This window comes from Phyllostomus hastatus, unplaced genomic scaffold (assembly GCF_019186645.2).
Source record: "Phyllostomus hastatus isolate PE091 unplaced genomic scaffold, TTU_PhHast_1.1 phas_contig_34, whole genome shotgun sequence".
Classification (NCBI taxonomy): Eukaryota; Metazoa; Chordata; class Mammalia; order Chiroptera; family Phyllostomidae; genus Phyllostomus; species Phyllostomus hastatus.
The window spans coordinates 25,509,139-25,521,546 of NW_025333857.1; the positions used below are offsets into that span (position 1 = coordinate 25,509,139).

The 12,408-nt window shown below is 38.8% G+C and overlaps 1 protein-coding gene across 5 annotated transcripts in view; it reads left to right on the forward strand.

The window, feature by feature from the left end:
• GLIS3 (GLIS family zinc finger 3) overlaps positions 1-12,408 on the forward strand; it is a 452,994-nt gene that overhangs the window by 84,439 nt on the left and 356,147 nt on the right. The gene's annotated exons all lie outside the window — the stretch shown is intronic.

The following is a 12,408-nucleotide window of genomic DNA, read 5'->3' on the forward strand; positions in this document are numbered from 1 at the left end:
GGGATTTTCCTGAGCAGTTCATAAAGCTATGCCTACATTTTTTCTTGGTAAGCATTCTAAGTTTTACATAATCACAGTTTTCTGTTGGAAATAGTAATTTTTATTTGTAGAAAACGAACCTTTTTCAAGGTTAAGGGATGCCAGCCAGTCTTTGTGTAGCAAAATTTGGTGAACCAGCTCTTGTTTAAGCCAGTCTTTTTTGTAAATTTTTTGAAAACTCTCATTATAACCTTTTCTGAGCTTTCTTCTTTCCATAATAAAGACTTTGGTCTTTTTTAATGTGTTCAGTGAAAGTATAGGAAATAAAACTAATTTGTAAATCACCTTGAAAACTTTTAATATCCCCTTTGCAGACAGTTCTGTTATAGATTCCCCAGGTTTAGTGACCAGAAAGCAGATAGTCTGCCCCCCATCCTGCCCCGTAACTTGAAAATGGGAGCATCTTGTACCTATTATTCACTTTCCCTTCTATACTCTCAACTCTCCTCTCTTCCAGATTCTGTCAGTTTTCAAGTTAGATTCAGGTATCTTGCGTCTTGAAACAAACAAAAAAGCAAGCAAACAAATATTGAATGACAGTAGCACAAACAAACTAAAAACAATCCTCTTTGACCATACCTGATCCTTTGGGTGTTACCTAAATTTCTTTCATTCGTTCAAATTTCTTCAAGGAGAGATTACTCGGATTTAATGTGTCTACCAATAAATTGAAACTGATTTCCTTCAAGTCACTAGGGACCCCCTATATCAGCTGGGAGTCTTTGTCTTGTCTGGTTAAAACAACTCCAACTGGCTTAAACATAGGGGAGAATTCTTGGCTCCTGTAACTGAAAATCCTGAGTGCTGGCTGTAGGTGAGGCTTAATCCAATGCCTGAAATGATTCACCAAGGACCTGGATTTTGTATTCTTTCCATGTCCCTGCTTTGCCTTCCATGTTTTGGCTTCATCCGTTGGCCCCTCAGTGCCACTTCTCAGCTCTAGACTTTTCCCTATTATAGCAGTATGTCTGCAGGCCATTCCAGGTATCGCATCCACACATTAAACCCTCAAGGAATGATAGAGGAAATGTCTTTAATGCAGAAATTCCAGCAAATATCTCCTTCCATCCTATTGTCTCCCCTTGGGTTCCTGCCCATCACTGAACCATTCAGTGCCTCTGGTGAGGGTTTTGAACATGGGGATTGACTGAAGCCAGTCATGGCCCATCTTTTAGAGCTATGCATAGGATCAATAAATCCAGGTCACATGATAAAAAGTGGGGAAAGAATGGTTCCCAAGGCAAAGTTGGTGTGCTATTAATAAAGAGGGAGAGGAGGGTCTTGGCAGTGATAATAGTAGCTGTTGTCTTGGAAAGAGTCAAAATCTACTCCTTCTTAAAACTCAGCTCCCTTGGTACTAGCTCCTTTCTGTCATGGCATCTCTAACTTTCCAGTTCTCTACATATTTCTCAGGCTATCTTACTTCAATTTTCTTTGTGGGCTCCTCTTACTATGCTTGTCAGTTAGCTTTGGTTCCCTCAGGATGCAAGCCTTCCTTTTGCTTTTTCTGTATCTTTGCAACTTAAACTTCTAGGTTAATGCAGGGGGTCTCCTACTCTTAGACATAATGAGTTTCTGAAAATGTGTGAGATGGTTGCATGTACAACAGCCAGATATATTCTAGAAGGCCTTGGGATGTATGTGTAAAAATTATTATAAATCCCCTAATCATTCCTTTCCTTTTAAGCATTATCTTCAACCAGAAGATATTTCAAAAAATGTGTACTATTTAATTTATTAGTTTTCCTTCGTAATGGATCATGCTTTCATTAGCTTCAGTCCAGTGACTATCTGGACATGTTGAATAATTTCTGACTTTTATGATGCTTACATTTTCTATCATTAATGTTAACACTTTAATATTATCTTTGTTTTACCTCATTTTTTTTTGGTTAACAAGATAGTAAGCCCAAAATGTAATACACCCCAGTAGCCAACAATAACACAGACATTGTTGGGTGAAGATGCTGCTCCTGCAGTCAGAACTAAACATCTGTCGGTAAGCACTGTTACATGTGATGGCTCAAAATATTCATTCACCTGCTGAGGAAACAGTTCATATTTGGCATATGAAAAGTGATTTATCAGTTTTCATGGACAGAGGGGAAAGGGATAAGAGCTCATTGCAGCCTACAGTTCTAGCCCATGTATATCCATTTGTCTGTAAAACATGTGCACAAAAATGTCTTAAAGGGCACCTCATTCTTCTAGCATCCCTTCTGCATCCTCTGGCTCTGCTGTAGACACCACTACCTGCACTCATTGTTAAAAATAGAAGCCTGAAGTCATACCTTATTACCTCCATTCTCATACACATCTTGCTTATTTGATAACCCATATTGTGAAACTGCCCTGTCCTTTCTATCCCTATTAACCACTTACCCTAGTTCAGCCCTGCCACTTTTCAACTGGTCTTTTCATGGCAGAAGTCATCTTACAGATCCTCCTCTTTTTATACATCTTCTATTCCAGAGGTCAGCAAACTGTAAAGGGCCACACAGTAAGTACTATATGCTTTCCAAGCTATGTGGCTTCTATTGCAATGGCTCAGCTCTGCCATTGTGATAGCACTCATTGACAATATATAAATGGATGAGTGTGGCTGTGTTTCTGTAAAACTTTATGGACATCAAAATATGAATTTTTTTTGCCATGATAAGTGTATACTAGTAGAACATCTTTTGGGCTCATCAGAAAAGATTATATCCAGTTTTGACCCAAATGTACAGATAGACACAATACTTAGTGGCAAAAAAAAATTCTTAACCACTTACTTCTAACCCTCTTCAGCAAAATTCCATTTTATCTTAGCTTTTTCTCTTGCCTTTGGATTATTGTTTGTCCTTTTTTGTTTTGTTTTACTCTTCATTTTTCTTTCCAAGATAACCCTTGATGGTCTTTTCATCTCAGTGGTTATACCCAGCAAAGGCCCTTTTTGTGTGAAATTGAGGCTGACCTTTGGGACCAATAGAATATTGTGGATGGTGTGTGACTTTTCAATTCGGTTAATAAAAAAGACCAAGAAACTTTTGCCTTTTTAAAAAAAATCCTCACCCAAGGTTGTTGTTTGTTTTTTTTTCCATTGCCTTTAGAGAGAGGAAGGGAGAGAGGAAGGGAGAGAAACACCATCGTGAGAGAAAAGTACTGACTGCTTGCCTCCCATGCATGCTCAGACTAGAGATTGCACATGCCCAGACCCAGGATGGAACCTGCAACCCAGGCATGTGCCCTGACCAGGAAGTGAACCCACAACCTTTGGGTTATGGGATGTTGCTCCAACCAACTGAGCCACACAGGGCAGGGTGAAGCTTTTGTCTTGATCTTTTGAATCACTCACTTGGAGGGAAGTTACAATGTTGTGAGTTCCTCCCCATGGAGAAGCTCATGTGGACTGGGACCTCTTGCTAGCAGCCAGTGAATGAGTCACCTTAGAAGCACATGCAACTGAGACAAGTCTTTCAGTGACTGTAGGCTCAGTGACATTTGACTGCAGCCTCATGAGAAATCCTGTGCTGGAACTGCCTGGCCAAGCAGCTCCCAAATTGCAAACCCACAGAAATGCTGAGAAATACTGAATGTTTATTGTTTTAAGTCACTGACTTTTGGAGTAATTTGTTACGTAGGAATAGACAAGTAATGAAATATATTGCCTTGTTTTTTAATTTCTTTATTGAGGAAACTGACTCACCTATATAGAAGAGGGAGATGAGTAAGCTCTTGCAGATTGTGAACATTCTTCAAGATGGTGGTGGTACCCTCAAATCTCCATTCCTTCTCATTATCTGTCCTAGGATTTAATTCACTTTTCAATTCATATCTTTGCTTTGTCCAATCTGATGATAAAATATCCCCAACAGTGTGGAGCAGGTGCAAGTTTTCTATACCCAGTGAATGATCCATAATTTATCACTATAGATGGTTAAAATTGGGGAGAAATTAAATGTCCCTAGAAGCTAGGCAGGTAAGCTAAATGTTTTGAAGGATCCGTAAACAATACTATAAAGTAATGAGGACTGTGGTCTAACTGAAGTGTACACTCCCGATCTCAAGCAAATCATACCCCCAAAAACTTTCAGCACTCTATGTTCAATTAAACTCTTTGTCTACAGAATTCAACCAGGGAAACTGTATGGCACTCTTCATTTGTATAGGGAAAGAGGGCTCTGTTAGGTGGGAAATTTTCCAAATATAGGAAAGAGATTCACATGGTGGTCAGGCAAAAAGGACAAATGTTTACTACACTGCCTTCTGGCATAACATGTGGTAGCAGCCCAGGCACCATGGTGCATAGTCATGCTGCAGTGCCTGGTGCTGTCAGAGCTCAGAGAGACTGGTAGGAGCCAAAAGAGTAGCCAGATTGCTAGAACAAGCCTGAGGTTCCTGTGGGCCTCATTGACCATGGAGAACCAGAGGGAAAAGGGGTGTCTGCACTGATTGACTGCTGTCCATGGTCAGCCCCGCAGGGGTGTCCACCCTTTTGGTGTCTCAGGGCCACAGTGGAAGAAGAGGAGTCATCCACGCATTAAATACATTGCAACATTTAACCACAAAAAAATCTCATAATATTTTAAGTAAATTTATGATTTTGTGTTGGGCCACATTCACAGCTGCCCTGGGCTGTATGTGGCCCACGGGCCGCACATTAGACACCCCTGATAGGAAATTAGGTGGAGCCTGACCAACACCCACAGATCCTGAAGGGAGCATCTCTGAATGATGCCTGTGGAGAGGAGCTACGTGTGAAGCTTTTGTCACTACCATAGGAAAAAGCATCCCCACAAAGGTTGACTGCCAGGCATCTGCTCATTTTACCACAGAGCTGACACCCACCTGCACCTGGAGACTTTATTCAGCTTATCTTATCCACATGGGATGCATTTTCTACTTCAGCATCCAAAGACATGTGTAAGTCCCCTTGTCCTTTACCTCCAAAGTAGAGTGGCATTCTTAACAGCCAGGGAGATGGTGGCAGTCATAGAATGGAAAAGATACCACCCACCCAACACTCATACTTGGATAAATCTGAACAAAACCAGTTTGAGGTTTCATTTACTGTTTGCCTGTTTGTTTGTTTTTTTAAGTCTACCAATTGGCTCAATGAATAGAGAGTAGGTAAACGTTACATGAGTAGAGTCTGTTCTCTTGGGACAGGAAGGGCAGAATCCCCTGATTAAAATCAGAAATGAAGGTTTCCAGAAAAAAAAAGGTTTTTGAGAATAGCTTTGACATTTGTTGAGTGCCAGCTCTGTGTGTGCTGGGCAATACATTACAAAGAGTGTTTCACTGGATCCCAAAATAACCCTAAAAATTTATGTGAGGATTTCCACATTGTTGATGAGGAAACTGGCTCAGAGTGGCCCACTGAGCTAGGAAGGGTATGAGCCTTGTGTTCTTTGGTTGTGCTGCACTGCTTTCTGTGACTGGATGGGTGAGCCGGGTGGAGGCCTCACAATCGGGTGGGGTTGTCACTGACTTAGGGCTGAAGTAGCTTTGATGATCATGCAGGTAAGAGACTCTGCTGGTGCTCTTTGCCCCGTGTTCTCCCCATGGCCCTTTCCTTATGTATGGTCCCCCTGGATTCCCATTCTGCCCCTGTCCCAGGATCTCTGTCTCTGCCCCTCTCTGGTACTCTTCAGCTTAGTCTTGGCATGGTAACCATGGGTAACTTGGAGGAATCTCTAAGGCAGGTATCTGTAAAATGTTAGAAAGAATGTTGTTGCAGGTCTTAGAAGGTAACAGGCTCATGGAGAAATGTCAAGTTTGAATTTCAAACCTACTTTCTCGTAGAAACACTATTGCCTGGGTAGCTCATTTCTGTTGCTAGAAATTAATCTTAAGTGGTGATTTTTGAAATGACATATTTCTTCTCTCTCATTGGGAGTTTGCATCTTGGGTTAAAAACTAGAGAGACTTAATAAATAGGATTTCCAAATAATTTATCATCCAAATTGAGCACTTTTGGGAGTGGACTGGGGAGCTATTAATAACACCCTAGGACTATCCCAGATAAACAGGGGTGTATTTATCTTTAACACCCTACATCAGGGAATTTTAGAATAAAATATCTTTGAAAGCTGGAGACTACTTGAGCATGTTTTATAATATGATGACAAGTTGTTTTAGGTAGTGTCTTAATAATCTTAAAGAAAATACATGCATATATCTGGGCCAAACTTCTCAACAGTGAAAGGAAGAATAATTTTTTTGGCTTGTTTGTTATTAATAGCCTTAGTGCTTTCAGATTGCCAGTATGTTTCTCTTGTCTTTTTCTCACATTTGGACTCTGTCTTTCATATCCAACATTGGCACACTATCCAAATATAAAAATCTTTAATGAAGCAGTAAGATACTGAAGCAAAACAATGTCCAAGGTGTGAATTATTGCACCATCCATAACTCATACTGAAGTGTGACTTTTTGTGATTGCAAAATGGCTTTTTGCCAAGTTGTATAAAAAAACCCCTGGTAATTACAGCCCTAAATAATTCATATTATCTTTAAAAGTCTATTTTTTAAAAGTTTATTTACTTTTAGAGAGAGGGGAAGAGAGGGAGAAAAAGAGTGAGAGAAATATTAATGTCTGAGAGATACATTGATTGGTTGCCTCTCACACGCCCCTGACTAGGGACCTGGCCTGAAACCCAGGCATGTGCCCTGACTGGGAATCGAGCCGGTGACCTTTTGGTTCACAGGCTGGTGCTCAATCCACTGAACCACACCAGCCAGGGCTAAATGTCTATTTTTAAGTTGTTAGTAACTGTAAAATTAAAAACCCAAATAATAAAATCTCATCTTCAAATCTTAAGTTTATTTAAATAACTAGTGTTTATTCTAGATACATTCAAAGATGTTTATTTCTTTTCTTAGTGATTTTAAAGAAATATTCTTAATGAATAATGGATGGGGGTTAGATAACTAAAACATGTCTTTAGTGAAAGACTTGTGATAAGTTGATATACATCAAGGTTAATTGATATACATCCACTAGAAAATGGTGTTCCAGACTTTTTGAATTTCTTTAGGAAGTTTGGATTTATATTTTCCTGTTTTTATCATAGTTAAACTGATTCTTTTGACATGAATTATATGCACTTACGGGTTTGGAATACCTGAGATATGTGTAGGACGAGCCCTATGCAAAACCACAAAACAGGCTAAATTCAGCAACACTCAATAGCTGTTTATTTGTGTTCAGCATTCTAGGCACTGGATGCTCCCAGCTCCAGATTTTCCTATATCTCTCCCCTCTGCTCCCCAGCTCTTCCCTACCCTTCTCTTTGCCTCAAGATTTCTGCTCTCTACTCAACCTAAAGACTGTTAATAAGTCATGGTTTATTACATTATATCTTATGCCACCTTGTGAAAAAAGTTTTAGGTTATCTGTTACAAAAGTGACTTAGAAGAATGAGTTGATATCTAAGGATCTGTGGTAAAGTCAGTTGTGGAGACAGAGGTGTGTGTCTTTTTTCAGATCTTCTTGTATAAATATCTAGTTTACCTACCCATCCTTCACGATACAACTGACCAGAGTCATTCCAGTTCACTTGGAAATAGAAATTTAAAAAAAACTTTAAATTTTATTTTTCAATTACAGTTTGCAAAATAATATTGAATGGAAGTAACCTATATTTAAGAATAAAAAACAGTTCTGTGAAAAGGACATAATAATTGCTTGCTTTGCTCCATAAACCTCTGTATTTCCCTGAAGGTAGTGATAATCAATGATGACTCTCAGCTTCAGCTGGAAGAATCGAGGAAGAAATATTTCACATTGATTTGTCTCATCAAGGATCCGAGCCGAGGTGGGAGTTAGTGGATTCTGGAGGATGGCTGATATGTCTGCTGGACACATTCAGTATTTGTGATAGCCCTGCCTTCCTGTCACACAGCTTATCCAGTGTTGTTGTTTTTTTCTCTCTGCACCAACTGTATTTTCAGAGAGAAAAAACCCCTCAGACTTACTAGGAATACTTTCTATATGAAGGCTTCTTGCTATGCCTCCAGGATGCTGGCTTTCTGAACTCACCAAATCTTAAGTGTGTATTTTAAAGCTTCCTTTTAAGCCAGCCCTCGGAAAGGTTCATTTGATAAAATCTGAAAGAGATCTTAGAAATCAACAAGCTCAGTGGTGTTTTATTTTCCTCTTCAGAGCTCTGACACTATGGGGGGCGGGTTGGGTGCATAAGAAGGTAAGGTCCCTTGCTTCACTCCCAGTACCTTCACTCTCACCTGTTTCATACATTGGGCTCTGTGTAAAATTATCTTGACTATGTCAGCCGAAATATGAAACCTTTTGATCTACTTGAAATGATTAGTCCCAAGTGTTCCAGCCAGTTAATGGCAAGGTGTAGGTCTAGAATATGTCTCTTCATCCTGTGAAACTCCTGTCTTGTTATATTAATGCTGAACTTTATGAAGAGAGAACCAAGGCCATAAGCTGCCAACCAATACATAGACAGTCATGAACAGACCACTTATAAAAGAGAAATAAGCCTTTGTAGAGACTGTTCAACCTCACTGAATTCAAGAATATAAATTAAGACAATGACTCTCCCTCCTTCCCTTCACCCCTCCCTCCCTCCCTTCCATCCTTCCTTTTTTCCTTCCTTTCTTCACTTTTGCCTGTCATGTTGGAAAAGATGATAATGCTCAGTGCATAAGCAGAACACAGTGAGATTGGCATTCCTAGCATATGTTTGGGGGTATGAATTTTGGAGACCATACTATTTAGAGAGCTTGGAAAATATTAAGATACATTCACCTTATTAGCGGGCAAACTCTGGTACAGCCTTGCAGACATTTACAAGCCACTGACCAGTCTGAGTAGTAACGACCAGGGGATACCCATGCTTTGCAGGGATTCAGTGTCATTCCCTCGTACAGTCCAACAACCAGACTTCTAGAAGTTGATGCTAAGAAAGTAATTTGTACTATTTTGAAATAAATGTGCACAGAAATGTTCTTTGTAGTATTTTTTAATAGTGAAAAATCCTCTCTATCCTAAATGCACAACAGCAAAACACTTAAACTGTTGTCTGTAAAGAATATTAAAATTAGGTCTACAAGTAATTTTTTGAGAAGTATTGAAATAATTTTAATATATAGTTAATAGAACTTAATATAAAGTATAGACTTGAGTGCTTTCAAAATATAAATAGGTACATAGAAAAGATTATAGAGAAATATCCTAAAATGTTATGATTATTTCTGGGCAGCGAGATTATGGGTGATGATTAATTTCTTCTTTGATTTTAAAATATTTTTGCAATTTTTCACATTATTTATATGTTACTTTCATAAGAGGGAGAAATGAGTTTTTCCTCTTGCTGGCAAGTCCACTGAAAGTGCTACCAAAATCTTGGTTCTGAGTTGTTTTCTGATATAACCCAGAAATATGGAAAGGACCAGAGCCGGACTTTCACTGCACAGTTTTCGTTCTGTGAACAGAAGGGATTTTTTTCACATGTCATTTGTCATTCAGTACACTCTCAGTTCTGTGCTGGCAGCAATTGCTCCCTGAGTCTTTCAAGTTAGCATCAGAGAACTCTGAATTTATATTTGCGAGAGTATAATGGCAGTGTTGGGGCTCAATTAGGATTCATCAGTGCAAAGACACTTTCTTTTAGCTCACAAAAAAGAGAAGCCCAGGGTTTCATTCCTGTCTACATTGCTTCCTATCTATGAGACTTTGACCAAATTTGGAAACTCTTTGAACCTCCATTTTTTCACCTGACAAATGAGAATGATGATACCTCCTTCATGGTGTTAGGTAATGTGCATAGCAGAGTGCATGATGTTGAGGTAAAACAAACCTTCAATCCTTGTTTGTTCCCTTCACTTCTCTGGCCCTTCTCCCTTTATTACAGAAGTTATTTAAGCGGGGGAAGCACTTGGGCTTTGAAAATTTATTTTGTATCCAGTACAATGGGATATTTGGGTAGATATAATTCTGAGAATCAGAAGGTTGGTAGGTCATTCTGGCAACTCCAAGAGAGCAACAAATGGCAGTTTCTGCTTTTCACAGACTGTGGAGTTCTGTGGTTAAAAACTTTGTGTGTTTATATGTATGTCTCAGAAGATACATAAAAATCACAGTCATTTGTCTTCAGTTGCTGGAGGTCAGCTTTTTCTTATGTAGTCATGACTAGCTGAAGACCCCCAGCACAACATAAGTTCCATATCCATGGAGGAGGCATTTCTTTCCAGTCTCCTTAGTCAATCTCTGTCCACCCAGCGCCCTAAGTCTATCTCCCTCTTTGCCCTTTCGAAATATTACTGTCAAATTCTCATCCTCCATGTTGGAAAAAAATGACACCATTAACAGATTTTGGGGTTATCTTTTTTTAGATAGGCTTGCTTTTTAAAAAAGTAAAGCATCATATTTTAAGAAGATACTAGTATCTTTTATTTATTTTTAATAGATTATTATTATTTTTAAAGATTTTATTTACGTCTTTTTAGAGAGACAGGAAAGGAGGGAGGAAGGGAGGGAGACAAACACTGATGTGTGACATATACATTGACTGGTTGCCTTTTGCATGCCCCTAACTGAGGACCTAGCCTGGAACCCAGGCATGTGCCTTGACTGGGAATTGAACCAGTGACCTTTCGGTTCACAGGTTGGCACTCAATCCACTGATCCACACCAGCCAGGGCAATAGATTATTTTTTATTATATTTTTTCTAGTACCTTTAGTTTCCCTTATACCCTCTTCCATCTCCACCCATATCCTTCGCTCCCACAATCACCACACTGTTGTCCATATCCATGAGTTCTTTTTTTGCTCAATCCCTCCACTCACTAAACCATGTCCCCCATAGCTGTCATCCTGCTCTCTATGAATCTGTCTCTGTTTTGCTTGTTACTTCAGTTTGTTCATTAGATTCCACATATGAGTGAAATCATATGGTATTTGTCTTTTTCTGACTGGCTTATTTCACTTAGAATAATGTTCTCTAGGAGGATGGACTTGCTTTTTTATTCTTTTAGCAGTTTAAACTTTGATTTTTATTATTTATTTATTTAAATATTTTATTGTTTATGCTATTACAGTTGTCTCAAGTTTTCCCCCTTTGCACCCCTCTCCCCAGCCCCCACCCCACAGTCAATATCCACACTGCTGCTCATGTCCATGGGTCATTCATATACATTCTTTGATTAATCTCTTCACCTTCTTTCAACCAGTCCCCACCTTCCCCCTCCCCTATTATAGCTTCCATGTTTCTATGCCTCTGGTTATGTTTTGCTTGTTAGTTTATTTTGTTCATACCACTTATAAGTGAGGTCATATGGTATTTATCTTCCACCAAATGGCTAATATCCCTTACCATAATAGTCTCCAATTCTATCCGTGCTACCACAAAAGGTAAGAATTCCTCCTTTGTTACTGCTGCTTTGTATTCCATTGTGTATATGTACCACAGTGTTTTTGTGCAGACATCTACTGATGGGTACTTAAGCTGTTTCCAAATCTTGGCTATTGTAAATAGCACGACTAAACATAGGGGTACATATATTCTTTTGAATTGGTGTTTTGGGATTCTTAGGATATATTCTCAACAGTGGAATTACTGGGTCAAAAGACAGTTCCATTTTTAATTTTTTGAGGAAATTCCATACTGTTTTCCATAGTGTACATGCCAGTCTGCATTCTTACCAGCAGTGCACTAGGGTTCTTTTTTCTCCACATCCTCACCAGCACTTGTTTGTTAATTTGTTTATGATGGCCATTCTGACTGGTGTGAAGTGCTATCTCATCATGGTTTTAATTTGCATCTCTCTGATGTCTAGTGATGTTGAACATCTTTTCATATGTCTAGGGTCATTTGTATGTCCTCATTAGGGAAGTACCTATTCAGGTCCTTTGCCCATTTTTTAATTGGATTGTTTGTCTTCCTGGTGGTGACTCATATAAATTCTTTATATATTTTGCAGATTAAACCCTTGTTCATTGTATCATTGGCAAATATATTCCCCCATAGAGTGAGAGTGTTCTCCTAAAGTGCTCTCCCTTTTCATTTTGATGATAGTTTTTTTAGCTGTGCAGGAACTTTTTAATTTGATATAATCTCATCTGTTTATTTTTTTTCCTTTGTTTCCCTTGCCCTAGAAGATGTATCAGCAAAAATCTTGATACACAAGATATCTGAAATTTTACTGTCTATGTTTGCCTCTAGGATTTTTATGGTATCATGACTTATCTATAAGTCTTTCATCCATTTTGAGTTTATTCTGGTGTATGGTGTAACATGGTTTCTAGTTTTATTTTTCATTGCATATAGTCCAGTTCTCCCAACACCATTTATTTTTTAAATATTTTCCATATTTTTTATTGTTGTTAAAGTACAGTTGTCTCCATTTTCCCTCCA